The sequence below is a fragment of the Phascolarctos cinereus genome, unplaced genomic scaffold (assembly GCF_003287225.1).
Source record: "Phascolarctos cinereus isolate Bilbo 61053 unplaced genomic scaffold, phaCin_HiC Scaffold_5;HRSCAF=322, whole genome shotgun sequence".
Classification (NCBI taxonomy): Eukaryota; Metazoa; Chordata; class Mammalia; order Diprotodontia; family Phascolarctidae; genus Phascolarctos; species Phascolarctos cinereus.
Window position 1 is genome coordinate 14,533,167 of NW_027555958.1, and position 19,407 is coordinate 14,552,573.

The following is a 19,407-nucleotide window of genomic DNA, read 5'->3' on the forward strand; positions in this document are numbered from 1 at the left end:
TGACGCTTCGTGACCCCCTGTGCCGTTTTCTTGGCAGATACTGGAGTGGTTTGCCATTTTCTTCACTATGAACTCTAAGGAGTAGTTCCCCCCCCCTTCCCTTCCACCCCCCTGGCTTTTAATGAGTGACTCATCCATCAATCCATAAGCATTGGTTAAGCACTTTTCTGTGCTGTTTGTCCCTTGTTTTCTCGAAGAAGACCAATAAAATCACAGAGTAGTGTCTCGACTTACACGCGAATTGAATTTAAGCGTGGCAGAGTTGTGCAAACTCAGCATCGTTTTCTAGTGTCATCAAAGTCCAGTGGCAGGACAGAAGTCAGGATGACTGTAGATGGCCTGGGATGCAGTGGATGACCTTGGTGTCATCCATGCCTGACCAAGCTCTGAGCACTCCATAGGGTCTGCTTTGGCTGCCTTCGTGGCCATTAGAACAAATTGTTGTCATTCTCTCTCTGCCAGGGGCAGTCTTCACTTGCTGGGGGGTCGTTATCCCGTTAACTCACTGATAGGTTTGAGGCTGTTGGTTACCCTCAGCCTGGTTTAGCCCATCTGCACACGTGGTCTACTTAGGTGTGACGGCCGCACATGCTACCACTTCTGAAGACACAGGGTGAGAGTAGATGAGCGTCCCTGAAAAGAGCATGGCAAGCCCTCACACCAGAGGTGCTGGTCCTCCCTGCACACCCATACACCCCTATCTGTGCCAGGCACTATATTAAGCACTGGGGATACAAAGAAAAAGTGGAAACATTATCTGCCCTCAGGAAGCTTCCATTCTAAGGCGGGGGGGGCGAGGGGGGAGATACACGCACACCAACAGGTAAACACAAAGCGTATAGAAGAGAACCAAGAAGGATGAGGTGGGGGAGGTAGCAGCGAAGAGGAAAATACCCTCCTTCTTGAGTAGAGTCTTGAAGGTAGACAACTGTATTCCCACCCCGGGGGACAGCCAGGGCAGACCTGGAAGTAGCGGGTGGCAGGGTGCTGGTAGGAAACAAGCAGAAGGCCAGTTTGGACAAAGTGCTGGTGTGGGAGAAAGCTGGAGACGGAGACTGCGCCAGGATGGGAAGGACACTCAGTGTCAGTGACCCTAAATGGACCCTAAATGTCCTCACCCCGAAGGCCGGCACAAGATTGTGCTCCTTTCGTTTTTTATCTTCGTGGCCTTAGATTTGGAAGGGGCCGCAGAAGCCACCTAATCTAACTGCAGCCTGAGTTAAGAATCCCTTCTCCAGCATCCTCCAATCAGCCTCTTGTTGAAAACCTTCAGGAAGCATAAGCTTCGGACTGCCGAAATCCCCATTACACATTGGTATAGCTCCAGCTGTTAGCAAGTCTTTCCTTAACTCACTGTGAAATCTGCCTTCCAGTGATTTCCACCCACTGGTGCCTGTTCTGCCTTTTGGGGCCAAGCAGAGCAAACCTTCAAATGTTTGAGTGGTCATCCTGCCGCCCCTAAGTCTTCTCTTCCCCAGGCTCCTTCATTTCCTCCTCCTATGATATGCCTTGGAGTCCCCTTCCCCATTCAGTCTGCCTTCCTCTGATCACAGACCAGCTTATAAATACCTTTGTTCAGAGGTGGACCCCAGAAGACAACGAACACATTTGTGGTCCAAGCAGAGCAAAGAGGAACAGGGCGCTTGCCTCTCATCTTCTGGATCGCGTATGTCTCTAGGCAGCCTAAGATTTCTTGGACTCCTGGGGCTACCATACAATTCAGTGCTGGCTTATATTGAGCTGGCAGTCTACTAAAATTCCTTTGCTGTCCTTTTTCCCCCTTACTAAAATGGAGATGTTCACTTGAGTGATGGAGGATGTTTGTTTTGCTGTCTAAACGAAAATTAACTAAATGAAAACTCATCTGTAGTGAATTAGACCTTTTTTTTTTTACATCTCCCATACAACTAAGTATAATAAGCACTTGTAATCCCAGGAGATTTAATTTTAATTTCAATATTAGTAAATCAACTCATAGATTGAAGAAAGAAACCATGTTGAAGCTGAAGGATCTCAGCTTGGAGGAGACTATTGTCAGCGCAGCATCAGTTTGGGGCCCCTGTTAAGCTCCAGGGAGTTTTCTTTACGCACTTTTAATCAGTCTCTTAAATTGTATTTATCTTAGCACAGCCCTTCAATTCAAAGAAAATGACCAGTCTTCCCTTGGCATTGTGTAAATTGCATCTTGAAGACATCCGTGTTGACTGAGATGTCCTGGCTCTCCAAATTCATTCATTTTAACAAGCATTTATTAGGCATCTATTGTGTACTCCTACTGTGTATACCTTTTGAGTTGCTGGAGACACAAAGACAAAAACAAAACAGCCCCATCCCTCAAGGAGCTTAGTCTGTGGGGGAAACAAGAGCTAAGTCAAAGCATACCCAAATGAAACACAGAGTACTTTGGGGGATGGGGGAAGGAGATCAGGAGAGAGTTTGTATAACGTTTGAGCTGAGACCTAAAGATTGTGTAAAGGAAAGTAGAAAGACTGGTGTGTGTGTGTGTGTGTGTGTGTGTGTGTGTGTGTGTGTGTGTGTGTGTTGCGTGTAAGCTGTGATTGGAGCAGTTTCACAAATGGGTTTGGGAAGAGGCAGGGAAATTCTCTGCTCATGTCCCAGTTAGGTCACAAATGTGCCAAGGACTGAAAAAGGCTGAGAAATGCTCTAGCAGTCTACGATACCCCCAAAGAGATAGTGCAGTACAGTGAGAACAATGGGTTTGGAATCAGAGGTTTTGGATTCAAATCCTACCACTTACTACCCATGTGACCTTGGGCAAGTCCATCTTCTCCAGGCCTCAACTTCTCTACATGTAAAAGGAGAGAGTTGGATCAAATGCCTTCTGAGGTTGTCTCCAGCTCCACATCTATGATCCTGGCTCATTCCATGTGTCCATTCAGTTGTCTGGTCTTGTTTATGTGGCCGCAGTGTCCCTCTCTCCCATACTTCACCTCTCTTCCATTAAATAGCCACCCTCTAGTCTGTCCTCCCCAAATTGCCAAAGGGATCTTCCTAAAGCTCAGGTCTGACCCTGTTACCACCCCCCACACCCATAAGATCCAATATGCCCTCCTCTCTTTAGCATTCAAAACTCTTCCCAACCAGCCTTTCTTTCCAGGCTTCTTCTCTATGCACTTACAAGGCTGCTCCTTATACACAATACAACCTCTCTCCTCTTTGAGTCTTAGCACTGGCTTTACCCCATGCCTGGAATGCTTGGATTCCTCATTTCCCCTTCTAGGAGCCTCAGTTTCCTTCAAGACTCAGCTCCCCCCCCCCATCCATCTGCTCTCTGTCCCATAGATGTAAGCCCCCTTGAAGGCAGGTTTTTTCTTTTCTATTTTTCTTAGGGGACTTGCCCAGGGTCACACGGCTAGTAAGTGTCAAGTGTCTGAGGCCAGGTTTGAACTTGGGTCCTCCTGACTCCAGGCGAGGGCTTTATCTACTGCACCACCTAGCTGCTCTAAGTTTTTCTCATTTGTTCTTATATCCCCAGTGCCTAGGACCCCTTAGCACCCTAATACATAGAAAGTGCTTAATAAACACTTGTTGATCGATTGTTTTAGCATGTAAAACTGGATAAAAATGGGAATTAAAATGTTAGATTCTCAGGACAGACATTGTAGGATATTAAAGCAGGAAGGAACTTTGGAAGATCATCTGGTTAGACGGTCACAGGGGCTGGTTATCTGGTCAGGCCCCTCATTTTGTGGGGAGGAGCTAAAGCCCAAGAGAAACCTTTCCCAGTCATGGCTTTATAGTGGCAGACACAGGACTAGCCTGATTCCAGACCAGCATTCTTCCCACTCTGCCATGTTGTCTTTCAGTTAGCGGGCTGTGAAGGCCCCTGCTAAGCTTAGCATCTTGTTGGGCCACTTCCTTCTCAGAGGCCCTTTGCCCTGGCACAGGGGAAAAATTCATTAGCGTTGGAATCAGGGGATCTGGACTTCCTACCTGTGTGGCCTTGGACAAGTGACTTAACCTCTCTATGTCTCTGGCAGTTTGAAAATGTCAGAATTCTGAGTCAGTGGCAGTGGGGGAAAGTAGAGACCCTAGATTCAAATCCTGCCTCAAGGCCATGGTGATTGTGTGGCCCAGGGTTCCCCTTCCAGAGTGAAAGTGGCTGAGCAGAGGTGTCTCTTCAGAGGTAGAAGGAATTTCCTCCTTCCCAGGTGTCAAATACTAGGGCCCCCTTGAGCCCAACCATATTTAAATGTAATTGGGAAACAGTCAACAGAAGAAATAAGAATACACCAGAACAGAGATGATATTAATGACTGGTTTTCTAAGTCAATATACAGCCCCTTCAGTGGGCCAGCTTCTGTTTGATTTTGACACCATTGCTCTAAGCCAATGAAATGGAAAGTGTGAACCAAAAACAAACCAGAAGAGCCCCATGCAGCCTGAGCCTGCTCTTCTTCATCCCTGAGCCTTCTGAGCTTCCTGGTTTGAGAGAGAGACAGAGACAGAGAGAGGAGAGAGACACACGGAGAGAGACAGAGAGAGGGAGTGTTACCCCATTCCTAATTAACTTTCTCCTCCTTGGTCCAAAGATTCATTCCTTCTTTTTGTTGCCTTCACCTCCAAATTGCCATGCCCATCCTAATTTTCCCAAGAATGGCAATTTTTACCCTCAGAAGATTCCCCAAGGAGTTTGGGATTTATCCATCTAAGCCTCTAAAACCAAGACCATTTTACCCAGTCTTAACCTCATTCTTGGCAAATCAGGAAGTTTTCCTTGCTGGCAGACTTTTGTTCCACCCATGCCCTGAATCAGTGAGTGGCTGGGGAAGCCTTCCTTCTCTTGACCCATAGCAAGGGACAAAAAAAAAAAAGACTTTAGAAAGTATTACGGTTGTGACCTGTCACCCAGAAAAAGGAAGCCATCTATCCCTGACACTTAGTTCACTCCAGAGTCTATGAAAGACACTCCCTTTTCACTGAGGAAGCTCCTTCTGTGGTCTAGGGAAGAGGAGAGGAGGAGCTGAACTCAGGGGGTGGCTGTGGGACGGGAAGGGAGGGAGGGAATCTGATGCAAGAGCATATGCCACAGTAGAATGGATAGGACTCAGCGACTGGTCAGACTAGGGGAGCAGGGGAGAGACAAGGGTTGGAGGGGATACCTGTATCACAAGGTCAATGACTGGGAATCGTGGCCTCATTAACAAGAGAGATGATGGGAGAGCAGCTGATCTGGGAGAAAAGAAAGGGTGTTTGGTTTAGAGCATGTCAGGATGGGATAGAGCTAGCTCGTGCCTGCGTGTCAGGTTCTGTACCTCGGATAACATGACTTCTTTACAGGCTTTAAATACAGGCAGTTCCTAGTGCATAGAGGTGTTGTGCGCTTTATTAGGGGGAAAAGGGCAGTCAGAGAATATACAAGATTACTGCTTAGGATGAAAGGAAGGAAGGAAGGCATGGATGAAGGAATGGAAAGCATTTACTTAGTGTTGGCTCTGTGCTAAGCACCAGGAATGCAGATTTCAAAGTGAGGTAGGTGGTCCCTGCCCTCATGAAGCTTACAGTCTAATGGGGAGCACAACATATATAGGAGAGTGAAGAGGTGAGGGGAGATGGAGGGCAGTCAATTGACACACTTTTTTCGGAAGCAGTGTGAGTATTAATTTGATTACTGCCCAGAGCAAGAGGTGAAGTGGGAAGGGGGGGAGGGAAGAATGGGGGAGGGAAGGATTATACATGTGGCAATAAAGGCAATGACTGGTGGGATGGGAAGCGTGGTTTGGTCTGGAGCCGGCTGGATATAGTGGGCAATAATACTAACCAGCATTTATATAGTACTTTAATAATACTAGCCAGCATTTCTGTGTTCGATTTACATGTGTTATCTTATTTGATCCTCACAACAACCCTATAAAATAGGTGTTATTATCCCCATTTTACAGATGATGAAACTGAGGCACAGAGAGATTAAGTAGCATGCCCAGAGTCTTCATTCTGCTGTGCTGCCTCCTCACTTGCTGGTCAAGACAGCCCAGCGCCAGGGTGGGAATTTTGAGGCTAACTCCTCTATGGATCATAAACCTCTGGAGGCCTAGCAAGTTCAGAGGGTGCTCAGAGGCAGCAGCGGGCAGCAGCAAGGCAGATGTCAATAGGACCCAGAGGGCTAGCTGGATGGGGCACAAAGGAACCATGATGAACAGCGACTGAGAGAAGGTGATCGTGCCAGGCTGTCGTGTGGATTCTTTTCTCTGCCAAGGACAATATCTTTGGGCTGGAAAGAGAGTAGAACCCAAATGGCCAAAAGGGAGTTGATCCCCAAGATAAAGAGGGAGATAGTAAGAAAGCATCTCTGTGCCCTGGTGAGTTCATGTCACCAGGCCCTGGTGTCTCTATCCTCAGGTGTCATAAGAAGTTGTGGATGTGATTATTGAGACCCTGTCAGTGATCTCTGAAAGATCACGGAGAATGGGAGATGGGAAGCGTACAGACCACAGAACAGGGAGCTTGACTTTAATTCCTGGCAGAGTCCCAGCAGGGAATATTAAAGGGAGGGCGAGCTACTGTCTAGAAAAGGAGGAGAGGATCCCAAAACCTGGCTTGGCTTCATCAAGAGCAGACTGGGATTCCTAGACTGGAGGCAAGGGGAGTACTATAGATAGGGTTTGCCTGGAGTTTTAGCAAAACCTTTGACAACACCTTGTGGTGTTCTTGTGGGAAAGCTAGAGAGAGAGAGAGAGAGATCTCAGCTAGAGAATCAGCCAGTTAAGTGGCTTAGTAACTAGATGCGGGGTGAGTCAAAAAAACTTTTGGCAGGAAAGAACATCAGGCTGAATTAAAGCTCAAAGATGATAGCATAGTGTAGTGGTAATAGTAGTAGTGGTGGTAGTAGTAAATAGTAGTGTTAGTGGTGGTTGAAGTAGTATTAGTAGCAGCAGTACTAGTAGCAGTAGTAGTAGTAGTAGTAGCAGTAGCAACAGCAGCTGCAGCAGCAGTAGTAGCAGTAGTAGTAATAGTAGTAGTAGCAGCAGCCGTAGTAGCAATAGTAGAAGTAGTAATAGTAGTATTAGTGGTAGTGATGGTGGTGGTGGTGGGAGTAGTAGTAGTAGTAGTAGTAGTAGTAATATAGCTAAGTCCCAAAAATGACTCCTGGGAAGTGCTCGCATCATTCAGATTCTCACTTCATATTTCCAGTAGAATAAAACCGTATTTTACATCATTATAAGTTCAAATCACATGAACTTGAATACTTGCAGCCACGTCGGGAGAAGGGAAGAGCCATCCTTCTCACTGAACAGGGCCTGGCTGTAATTGCTACTAGTGTCTGTATCAATCTTCAAAGTTTGCGAAGCGCTTCGTAAATGTCTCATTTGATCCTCACAACTCCGAGAGACAGGTGCTGTCATCATCTTCATTTTACAGATGAGGAAACTGAGGCAGATAGAGGCTAAGTGACCTGCCCAGGCAAGTACCTGAAGCACCTGAGTTTAAGAAAAAAATCAACTTGGCAAGTATGAAATGGAGACGTGATTTTATTGGAAATAATAATAGCAGTTAGAAAAATAACGTAGTAGGTGAACAGCATTTTGTCTGAAAAGATCAGAGAAGTTTTAGTGTGCTATGAAAGCAAAAAAAGAAAAGTGATGGCTCCATTTCATCTTCGGAGGCTCAGTATCCAGAAGGAAGAAGGTGGTGACAGTTGCACTGCCCTCTGCTCTGCTCAGAGCATGTGTGGGGCCTTAGGTTCAGCTCCAGCTACTCTGTTTTAGGAAAGATACAAGTTGGTGAGCTTCTAACTCACAGGTGCTAATGTGACGTCTGCCACTCTGAAGGGGTCCGTGGATAAATCAGTCAAGTCATTCATTAAACATTTATTAAGCACCTACTGTGTGCCAGGAACTATGCTAAGTGCTGGGGATACAGTAAGAGGCGAAAGACCATCCCTGCCTTCTAGGAGCTCACAATCTAATGGGGGGATGTTACATGCAAATCAGCATATACCAGGCAAGCTTTACACAGGAAATAATGACCGGAGGGAAGATGGCTGGAATTAGCAGGGGTTGGGGAAGGCTTCCTGTAGGAGGTGGGATTTTAGTTGGGACTTGAAGCCAGGAAGGTCAGTAGTCGTCAGCGGAGGATGCCTGCGGCTGAGAGATGCAGGGTCTTGTTGGTGAAACAAGAGGCCTCTGTCACTGGATCCAAGAGGACATGTTAGGGAGGGAGGTGTAAGAAGACTGGGAAGTGGAAGGGAACTAGGTGATGAAGGGCTCCAATTTGATTATAGGGAGTCTGTTAACTTAGATGGGGAGAAAAAAAACACACTTTATTTTCTCTAACCTCCAAGTAAAGTTTAGTATTTCCTTCAATTATGAATTTTAAGAACAAAACATTACTCTTAGAAGATCTCTGTAGGGTTCACCAAACCAAGCTGCTCCAGATCCATGCATGACACACAGAAAGGGTCCCCTGAGCCATCAGCATGAAGGCCTTGAGTTCACACGTCTGAGGATCTGAGGATTGAAGGAACCAGGGAGGGTTAGCTCAGAATGAGGTCAGGCTTGCCCCCATGTGGAAGATGGATCCAGATCACTGACATTAATTGGAGAATGGCAGATGGGTTGAGTGAGCTCTGGACTTGGAATCCAGAAGCCCTGGGCTCAGACCCTGCTTCAGACACTTCTAAGCTGGGTGACCCTGCACAGGTCACACTGCTTTCAGCACTGACCTCCCCAAGACCTGCTTGTGGTTTGTGTCTTCAGGTCTACCTTGGTAGAAGGACATCTTTACAGATCAAGCAACTGATCTCTCAGCCAGCATTCCTTAAGGGCCTCCTTCCTGAAGACCCAAATCAGAACAAAGGCAGGCAGCCCCTGGCCTGAGGGCACCTACTGGGCTCTTCTCATTTTCACTTCCCAGTGAGATGCCGATGGCTGCCTCTTCATCCTATAAATTGCGGGCATAGGTCTTTCAAAATGTTTTATTGATGCTTCCCCCTTCCTCTTCTTTCCTTCCTTCCTTTTTTCTTCCTTCTTTCGTCTTTCTTTTCTTCCTTCCTTTCCTTAGCCATAATTACTTCCCAGTGACTCTCCCCACAGAACCTGTCCTTGTAACAAACAAATTCATTTAAACGCTTACAGAAAAGGAGAGAGGGAAGCTGAAGCTCAGAAAGGTTAGATGACTTACCCGCGGTCACATGGCTAGTCTTTGCCACTGGACTGCGACCCATCCCTATGATTCCAAATCTGACTTGATATCTGCAAGCTGATCAAGTTAGTCATGCCTCCGTAGGGAGCGCTAGTGTTGGGTAAAGAGCAACAAGATGAGCCCACCCTTGGACACTTAACTGTTTTATGACGTTGAGGCGAGTCATGGAAACCCTTTCAGACTCAGTTTTCTCATCTGTAAAATGGGGATAACAACAGCACCCTCTCCCTCCCAGGGTTGTTGTATCAAATGAAATGACAAATAAAATACTTTGCCAACTTTAAAGCACCATATCAATTTAAGCTGTTAATTATCATGATGCTATGTATAGCTATTATATCATTATATTACATCCTGTTATATAATATAGAGGCAGCTAGGTGGTACAGTGAATAGAGCACTGACTTGGAGTTGGGAAGATCTGAATTCAATTTTGGCTTCAGATACTTCCTAGCTGTGTGACCCTGGGCAAGTCACTGAACCCCTATTTGCCTCAATTCCTCATCTGTAAAATGAGCTGGAGAAGGAAATGGCAAACTGCTCCAGTGTCTTTGCCAAGAAAGCCCTAAGGACAAGTCCATGGGATCCCAAAGAGTCAGACATGACTGAAAAACAGCAACAACATCATATGCTATAGAGCAGTCATCATCCCAGTGGAAGGAGCGCTGTGCCAGGAGTCCTCATCATGGGCTTGCCGCTTTGGAATCCTCCTCAGGATTTCCCTTCCCTCTTAAGATGGAGGTGGGTGGGTGGGTGTGACAGAAACTTGGCGATCATGACCAACAGAAAGGTCTGTGAATTTGACCAGTAATTCTGAGATCCCAGTGCTGCTCATATCCCCCAAGGAGGTCGGTGACAGAAAGAGAGTCTATCCACAGGGCGAACAGCTCAAAACTGGGCTAAGACGTTTGGGACAGCCTGCGTGTGAAAATGTTCAGCGCTGTGCTTTTGTGGTTGACTGGGGAAATGGCTGAACGGATGGTGGTGTAGCATAGAATGCTGTTTTGTGGTAAGAAGTGATGACTGTGAGGAATTCAGAGAAGGCTGGAAGCCGTGTATGAACTGATGTCGAGGGGGGGAAGTGAGCAGAACCCAATGAGAACAACAATGTAAAGGAAGAGAAAGTGAACCCTGAATAAGTCTTAAACATTGGAGAAAAGGGGGAAGGGAAGAAGCATTTAGAGAGCGCCTAACACTCACCTGACACTATGCTGAGCACCTCATAATTATTATATCATTCAATCCTCGAGACAACCTGGGAGATAGGTATCATTTTGCATGTGAGGAAACTGAGGCAAGTAGCGGTAAAGTGATTTGCCCAGGGCCACAGGGCTGAGGAAAAAAAATTAGATTTTGTCTCAGGTCATGTGCTCTAACCACTGCACCACCTAGTTCTCATAGATTAAAAAAAAAAAACACCTTCCATCCCACATCAAGGGACTGTTCTGTTGTTTGGGATAGCTTTCTGTGTTATAAGGAGGGGCTGATTCTGGAGGTACAGGGCTGCAGGGAGTGATACACATCCAGAAATGGCCGTGGTGCAAAAACAACCTTCTTTGAGACTTTCACTCAGTGTGTAATCCAGGTGGTGGTCTTGTGGGAAGACCTGGACAAACCCTCCTCTCCAGACAGGCTTTTATTTTGAGTCTATTTTTGGGCATTCCCGCCTAGCTGCTGCTCTGTTTGCCCATGTAATGATGGGCTGCTCTTCTTCCTCCTCCTCTTCTTTCTTCCCTGTGGTTCAGGAAACCTCAGGATTCCTCTCAGGTCAGCCCTCCTCCTGAGCTTGCTCCATTTTGAGAATGAACGTAAACTTGACCTGTACATTCCAGGAGCCCAGAGATCCCTTTCAGACATTTGCCTTCCTGTTCAAGGAGTAAGATTCATCCCAACATGTGGTAGATAGAATGAGAACAGCCTTTTGCCTAGAAGAGATAAATGGAGTCACAACATTCATGGGAGTTGGCTTAAAAGTAGCTAAAAGGACTTTGGCCCTCCTTTGAAGACGTGTTCAGCCTCAGGTTTTGGCTGATCTGAGGAAGAGGGGTATATTTTTGTAGCACCTACCATGTGTCAAAGCACTTTTTATAAATATTATCTCATTTGATCCTCACAACATCTCTGGGAGGGAGGAATTATTCTTTCCCCAATTTTACAGATGAGGAAACTGAGGCAAATAGAGGCTAAGGGACTTGCCAGGGGTCACCCAGCTAGTAAGTGAGGCTGAATTTGAATACAGGTCTTCCTGACTCCAGACTCAGCACTCTATCCACTGAACCGCCTAGCTGCCGCCTATGCCTGGTGCATAGTACTGCTTAACAAATACTAATTGATTGACTGATCAGCCTTCCAACCTCCCCCCCCCAAACTACCCTCATAGCCTTTCATTTCTGTGTCTCTAGTACTTAGCATTAATAAAAGCTGGTTAAAAATGGCTTTGTTTTTATGTTCCTGTACACTTGTTGAGTTCTCCCAGTAGGTTATGTGTTCCTTAAGGGCAGGGCACCTTCCTTCCTTCCTTCCTTCCTTCCTTCCTTCCTTCCTTCCTTCCTTCCTTCCTTCCTTCCTTCCCTTCCTTCCTTCCCTTCCTTCCTAGCTTCCTTCTTGAATGAATGAATGAAAAATTTGTCCTCTGGCCTGAATGCATGAATGAATGCCTAAGGGCTAGGGATGCAAATACAAAAGCAAAAACCATCTGTCCCTGCCCTCAGACAGCTTACCTTCCAGGAAGCACAAAGTATCTAGAGTGTGGTGGTCTGGGGGATTCAACATGTTCACAGATAAGTAACTGGGGACAGATGCAAAATAAGAATAATTATTTTGGAGCTAGAGGGTTAGGGGACACACAGATAGCTGAGAGACTGGATAAAGGTCTCTCGAAGGACAAGGTGCAGGAGCCAAGCCTGGAAGGAGTTGGGGATTCTAAGTCATGGAGGTGAAGAGGGATAGTGTTTATGCAGGAGGTACAGCTTGAGCAAAGACCTGGAAATGGGAGGTGGGATGTCATTTGTGAAGAACAGCAGGTAGACCAGTTTGGCTGGAATGTATGATGTCTAAAAGGCAAGTGGGGTGTGTGTGTGTGTGTGTGTGTGTGTGTGTGTGTGTGTGTATAGTGATTCTGTACTCTTAGATTACTAAGAGCTTCTTCCTGGAGGCACCTGCAGAAGCTTTGGCCTCAGGGGCAGGCCTGGGCAGCTGTGTTCAGGATGGCTTCTATAGGAGAAAGGCTGGAGACAGGGAAATGTGGCAATGGTCTTGGTGAGAGAAGGTGAGGGAATGACCAAAGATGGTTGTGCTATCTGTTGAGACAAGGGGCTGGATGTAAGAGACCTGAGGAAGTAGTGGTGACCAAACTTAGTTGGGGGGGGGGCAGTAAAAGCCATGCGTTGGAGGTGGCACTGAGGTTGTGAGCCGGGAGGGATGGAGGGATGGGGATGATGACAGGAAGGACCATCGTGCTCTTAACAGAAGGAGGACAGCTGGGAGGGTGGTGGATGTGGGGGAGGGGAGGAAGCCTCCTTCAGACCTGCTAAGATCTCGCAGGCATGGAGAACCATCCCCCAGGCAGCTGGTGATTCCAGGGAGGCCTTTCACTTTTTCCTGATTTCCATCAGCACCCCATGAGAATGAAGGCAATTCCTGTGGCTTTATCTTACAGCTGGCTAGCTTGTAAAACAAATTTAATGCTCAGTTTTTGGTTGTTAGCTTTCTGATAAGTGATCCTGTCCTCTGTCAGTAGAGCTGTCTGGTCCTCAGAATTCAAGGTGCTTATTCCTTTGCATTTTCCTTTTTGGGCCTCATTTCTCAATCTATCTCATAGAATTGGCCAAACTGCTAACTGAGAGTAGCCACCTTCGCCCTCGTGACTACCAAGGCGGTAGAAATGTCAGTATTTCTCATAGTGACTCATCTTATCCGCCAGGCCTCGTCCCTGCTCCCAAAGCTCCCTGGGCTGCCTTTATCTCTAGTATAAAGTAGTCGTAGTAGTCATTATCTCTTGGGACAGTCGGGTCCCTGCCTCCCTTTCCAGGCTAATGCATGGCTCTCCTCTTAGTTACACGTGGCTCCTTGAGAGCAGGGACTGTTTTTGCCTTTCTTTAGCTCCCCAGTTCTTAGCAGAGTGCCTGACTCATAGTAAGCACTAAGCTTGTTGACTGACCAGCCAGCTGACTGACTTTCCTCACTACCTGGCATCCAAACTGGCCAGCTCTCTGTCCTTCACACTGACACACAGTTGTGTGCCTTTCATTGCCCAGGGGGGCCTCGTGACTCCTCACCTGAGCCTCAGAGTCTCGGGCTTGCTCCAGAGCCCCCTCTTCACAAGGCCTTTTCTGACCCCTTCGGCATCGTCCTTGCCAGCCAGTAAGCTTGTATGACAGACATTTGTTTGGTAAAGATGGGCAGCCTGGTTCCAATCTTTCTCCCCTACCCTAGAAGTCTACATTTTGTAGTGGCATCAGCTCCCAGGGCAGAGAAAGGAAGCCCTCTCATTTATTCCTTAGATTAGAGATTTTGCTAACTAGAATACGGGGAGCGAGGAGACTCGTGACATTTTTCTGGCCTTTTTCAGTTATGATTCACAAAAATGGGGCTGCCAAGGTGGAGGCACGTGTTATCAGTCAGCTAGTCAATCAGCACGCATTTATAAGCATTTGCTATGGTGCCAGGCACTGAGCTAAAGCACTCTGGATACAAAGAAAGGCGAGAAGGGGAGTGGATGCGGAATGAGGTGGGGGGAAGTGAGCTCCCTGGAGTTCTGGGGATCCCCCTGCTCTCTCCACCTTTTATTCCCAGGCAGAAACCACTGCCCCTTTGAAGCCCAAACCTGCTCCCAGGGATTATGCAATTTACAAGTTTCGCTGATATCCTCTTCTCATGTAAAGCTCTTTAAACACATTGAGCCTGACCTTTGAGAAGTGCCTGATAAGCAGCTAGCGGAGGAGTTAACTTGGACAAACCTGCCCCCGCCCACCTTGCTAAACTGGGGAGTAGCTTCCAAGGCCAGAGTCATTGTGTATCAGCGGGAACCTGATACACAAACTGCTGGGAAGGGAACAAAGTTTAGTCTGTGAGGAAAGAGGCGTCGGTTGTTCTGCGGTGTTGGGGGCCGTGGGGCCAGACTCCGCCTTGCCGTGCGGTAAGTAGCCTTTAAAATAATAATTATAATAGCAAGGGGTTTGGCTCTGAAGTGGCTGGGGGTGGCCTTCTCCAGAAATCAGGCCGGGTTCCCCCCGGGGAAGTGGTGTCAGCTGGTGAGATGCCGAAGAAAGTTCCGAACTGTCAGGTGCAGAGTGAGGACAAAGGCAAGAGTGGATAGAATGTCAGTTTTCCAGTAAATGCTTCACTCCTGAAACAGGTGGTGCTGTCATGAAATTCCTGGTCCCGATTTCACGTTCAGTGGAAGGCCAAGAAACAGACAGAAGTCGGGCGCCATCTGACTGGCTGCAAGTGGCCAGGCGCGCTTCCGAGCTCACTCACCCTTCTCCAGAGGCTTTTCAGCTGCTTTTGCTCACGAGGCAGATATTGACAGTCTGCCCTGTGGGTTTCTCCTTTTCCAAAGGAGAAAACAAATGGAAAAAGGCAGGACCAAGACCTCTAGGTGTTCGCTTCGGTTTTGTTTTAGTTTCCGCTTTTTAAATGACGGATTTAAGTGGATTTACCTAGTTAATGAGCACCAAACCTTAGTGGCTTACCTACTTGCCAAATTCTGCTCTGCTGCGGGCGCAGGTTTTGGAGCCAGAGGATCGTGGTTCCTTGGCTTTCGTTTTTCCTTCATCTTATTTCATAAACACTTTTCCGTGTGCTGATGCGGTCTCTGGACTTTTTCACAGCCTCATCCTATTCCGTCGGGTGATGATTACACACTAGCTGGCTTGGCCGCTGTCTCCATTCCTTGGGAGAGCTTTTGAATGATTTCCTGTTTGTGGTTTTTGTAGGCAATGATGAAAGGTGCTGCTCGCTCTGTGGATCTTTGCAGAAATCCCTGGGGTGCTGGTTTTTGTAGGCAGTGATAAAAGGTGCTGCTCTGTGGATCTTTGCAGAAATCCCTGGGGTGCTGGTTTTTGTAGGCAATGATGAAAGGTGCTGCTCGCTCTGTGGATCTTTGCAGAAATCCCTGGGGTGCTGGTTTTTGTAGGCAATGATAAAAGGTGCTGCTCTGTGGATCTTTGCAGAAATCCCTGGGGTGCTGGTTTTTGTAGGCAGTGATAAAAGGTGCTGCTCCGTGGATCTTTGCAGAAATCCCTGGGGTGCTGGTTTTTGTAGGCAATGATGAAAGGTGCTGCTCCGTGGATCTTTGCAGAAATCCCTGGGGTGCTGGTTTTTGTAGGCAATGATGAAAGGTGCTGCTCCGTGGATCTTTGCAGAAATCCCTGGGGTGCTGGTTTTTGTAGGCAGTGATAAAAGGTGCTGCTCTGTGGATCTTTGCAGAAATCCCTGGGGTGCTGGTTTTTGTAGGCAATGATGAAAGGTGCTGCTCGCTCTGTGGATCTTTGCAGAAATCCCTGGGGTGCTGGTTTTTGTAGGCAATGATAAAAGGTGCTGCTCTGTGGATCTTTGCAGAAATCCCTGGGGTGCTGGTTTTTGAGTCGTCGTCGTTGTTGTTGTTTTGTTTTTTTAATGGGTGATTCTTGAGGTATGTGCCCCAAGGATAAGTGGAATTGCCAGGTCAAGGTGTGTGAAAGCTCGGATGGCCAGATTTCTCTTTAGAAAGGGTTAGTTTTGCCCCAGGAGACAGGGTTTCCACACCAGGAGCTTCTCCACTCATGAAAGTACAGGCCCAGAGCAAAAACACGTGGCTACATCTCTCTCCCTCTCTTTTCTCTGCTGATCACCCCTCTTTCCACAGTTGGAAGACATAGGATTTTCTCTTTTCTTCTAGCTCTTTTAAAAATAGATCCTTTTTTCATATTTCGTTGCCACATTTGGAATTGGGTGCAGTTGCTTGGCTTGAATCGTGGCCCAATTCGTTCTCCTCCACACTGACCTCCATTTGTCCCACCAAAATTGGTTGGATTCCTTTCCCATTCGTTGGGACAGCTCAGCCCCGTCTGTGAGCTGCGGAGCAGCAGGTGCTGCCAGTTGGTGCTGGTCGCGGGAGTTCTGGGCCTGGGGCGCTCCCTCCCTATGGGAATGGAGGGGATCGAGGGCTGGGCAAAAAAGGAAATGATTGTGTCACTTCGGATTTATCGAGAGGAGAGAGCTCGGTGCCGTGGGGGAGCGCTGACTATGCGATCGGTAAATCTGTATTCAAATCCCAGTCACTTCATTTATGTAGCGCTTAGTATGTGCCTGGCCCCGTGCAAAGCACTTTACTTGATTCTTAAAACAGCACTGCAGAGTTGGTGCTGTTATTATCCCCATTTTATAGGTGAGGACACTGAGACAAAGAGAAGCTAAGTGACTTGCCTAGAGATTACACACCTAGGTTGGATTTGAATTCAGAATTCCAGGTCTGGGGCTCTCCCTACGGTGTAAAATGAAGGAGGGAGGGGCAGTTAGGAGTTGCGGTGGATAGAGCTCCGGCCTTGGGGTCAGGAGGACCGGAGTTCAAATGTGACCTCACACGCTTGACACTTATTTAACTGTGTGACCCTGGGCAAGTCACTTAACCTCAACTGCCTCACCAAAAAGCCCAATTAAAAAAAAGAGAGAGCTTGATTAGATGAATTTCAAGACCCAATCCTATTGTAAATCCGGAACTTGTATTCATTTCCCCAATCTACACACTCCTCCTTGGTCTTTACTACGCTATTAGAATAGAGGCTCCTTGTGGGCAGGAACTGTTTGTATCTCTAGCATTTAACGCAGTGTGCTTGACCCAGAGTAAGAATACTTTTCGTTGATTCATAACTTGCTATAATAGTTTGTACCCATTTCTGGAATGTCTGTTCTAGTTCAGGGAGCCAAAAATTTTTTAAACAGTACCATATAGTTTTGACAATTAGCACTTTTTAATAGATTTTTAAATCTTACACAGAGAATCCACCATTATCACCCTTTTTAGAAAGGTAATACAAAATCTCATGGCTGTTCTTGCCTCCCGTCTTTCTTCCAGATGTATTTTCCTGTGCATTCATTGAGCTTAAAAACAACAACTTCATGGGCTTTTTAGTGGTCATTGCCTTCCATTTATATGTTACTTGAAGGGGAAAAGTTCATCGTTTTAAGATTCACTCTTTCTAGCCAAGAATAAAGCATCTCCAGTTCTCATGACTTCGTTTTGCCCTTAAGGTTTTACATTTTTTCTTGGAAGAACTTACCTCCATCCCAAGTCTTCCTCTAAGGTGTGGGGTGTCCATAAGCTCAAAGTTCTTCACGGTTCTGCTAGTGGACATAGTCCTCCTACCTCTCATCTGCCTCTGTAGGAGCCTCCAGGTTCTCTCCTCTCCCTCTTCTTCCAATCACTCACTCACTGACCCTCACAATTCAGCTCCTGACTTCATCATCATTCCACCCAAACTACCCTCTCCGTCACCAATCATCTCTTAATTGCCAAACCTTATATGTACTAACAAGTTTGTTCTTTCATTTTTAAAAAATAGGCATCCTTTGGGTGCTTTTTTATTACATCATTGTGATACTCTACCACCCATAAAACTGTCCTTCTTAGCAGATACATCAAGTTCATCAAAACAGACCAATGCAGTGGCTATCTATCACGTAGGCCTCTCTGATGGAAGGAGGCAGGTTCTATCTGCTGGTGATTGGTGACTGCAGTGATCCGATGATGTCCAAGGACTCGACTTGTTCTTTCCTTTGGCTTTGCTGTTTTGCCTAGTTTAGCATCAAAGCATTTTAAAGCACAACTGTTTTTCTACCATGGGGAAGGGACCATCCTTTCATCAGTGTGGGGAGCTCTCAATGTAGGGAACTCAGAGTGTGCCAATGCAAATGGGCGTGGAAAACGAGCCGCCCCCAGTGCAGATGGATGTTCAGCCAGTGGGTTGGTACAGTCTAGTCTTTAAGAATTTTCTGGGGGCTCTGAGAGGTTCCCCTGGCTACCCCAGTCACCCAGCCTTAATTATACTGGGCTACACTTGAACCTAGATCTTCTCCTTCTCGACTTCCAGGCCTGGCCTCCACCGTCTGGGCCATCTGGATTGTTGTTTATTAACGAAAATAAACCTTGAACTCCCTTCTCAGGGTCATGGGGAGTCCAGCTGTGGCCACAAGCTGCCTCCCCAGCGGGGCTTTCCTGTTTCAGCAATCTGAAACCGATGCAAGTCTCTGTTTATGTCTTGCCCTTCTCACAAGACTTTATCTCATTTACTTTTGGGTTTGATTTTTAACCGTGCCCTGGTCACATTGTTGCCTCTTTCACCACTATTGGAGCTCCAACTGGGAGATTTTGTTGACACATAGGTTCAAGTCCTTTTTCCTCTCTGGAGGTGGGGGGTGGGGGGGAGAGATAACAGACAGTGACTTCATCCATGTGGGGGAGCCAGCATGTGGGAGAGATGAGCTCCCCATGCACAGGAGGGGGCCTTTGCAGGCCCCTGAAGGACACTTACCCTTGAGATACATGGCTCCTTGTGCTGATAAGACACAGGGAATTCAAGATGATCCAGAGACAAAAAGGGTAAATAGGTTCTCATGGAGGCAGAGAGGAGGTCTGTTCCTTTACCCACCCCACCCCCATCTAAAAGTGAGCTCTGCTGCTTTTCTTTCTTTCCCTCTTGCCCTTGGACTTAAGAAGCCAGACCAGATCCTAACAGAGCAGTACTGTCTGCTTAGTAGCCTGTAATGGTCTTGGAGTGAAGGCAGGGGGAAGTGTAGGGAGAGAAAACTCTCTTTTCAACCTTGGCTCACTCACTACTCAACTAGGCTTTGGTGATAGCTTGAGATGTGCCGTCTTCCTTAGGTTCTGGTCTCTACCCCAGCTCCACAGTCTGAATTGTCTGCAAAATACAGAATTGGCCAAGGTCACATAGTCAGTGTATGTCGGAGGTAGGGCTTTGAACCTAGGTCTTCCTGGTACGTCGTCAGAGTGCTTTTCTTTGGGCTCCAAAGTTGGCCTTCTTCCACCATGGCCTGCTGGCCCTCATTTCGGGTCTTCAAAAGCCCTTTGCCTTCATCAACGAAACAGCCTGAGTTGGTCATATATGCAGTGTTCCCCACTCAGGGTCCTTCAGCCTCTCCTGTGAAGGGATGGAGGCACATGGGTGGCCCATTCCAGAGGGCACCCTAGGAACCCCTCCACCATAGCATGAGGAGCAGAATCCGATTTTCCCTGGAGCTTGTCCT

General features: G+C 47.1%; 1 protein-coding gene across 1 annotated transcript in view; it reads left to right on the plus strand.

Moving 5' to 3' along the window:
- Nucleotides 1-14,164: 14,164 nt before the first annotated feature.
- The window catches only part of MAP3K13 (mitogen-activated protein kinase kinase kinase 13), a 151,847-nt gene continuing 146,604 nt past the window's right edge, over nt 14,165-19,407 (plus strand). The window contains 1 exon segment of the mRNA XM_078154689.1: nt 14,165-14,299. The gene's annotated coding sequence lies outside the window, so the exon portion shown is untranslated.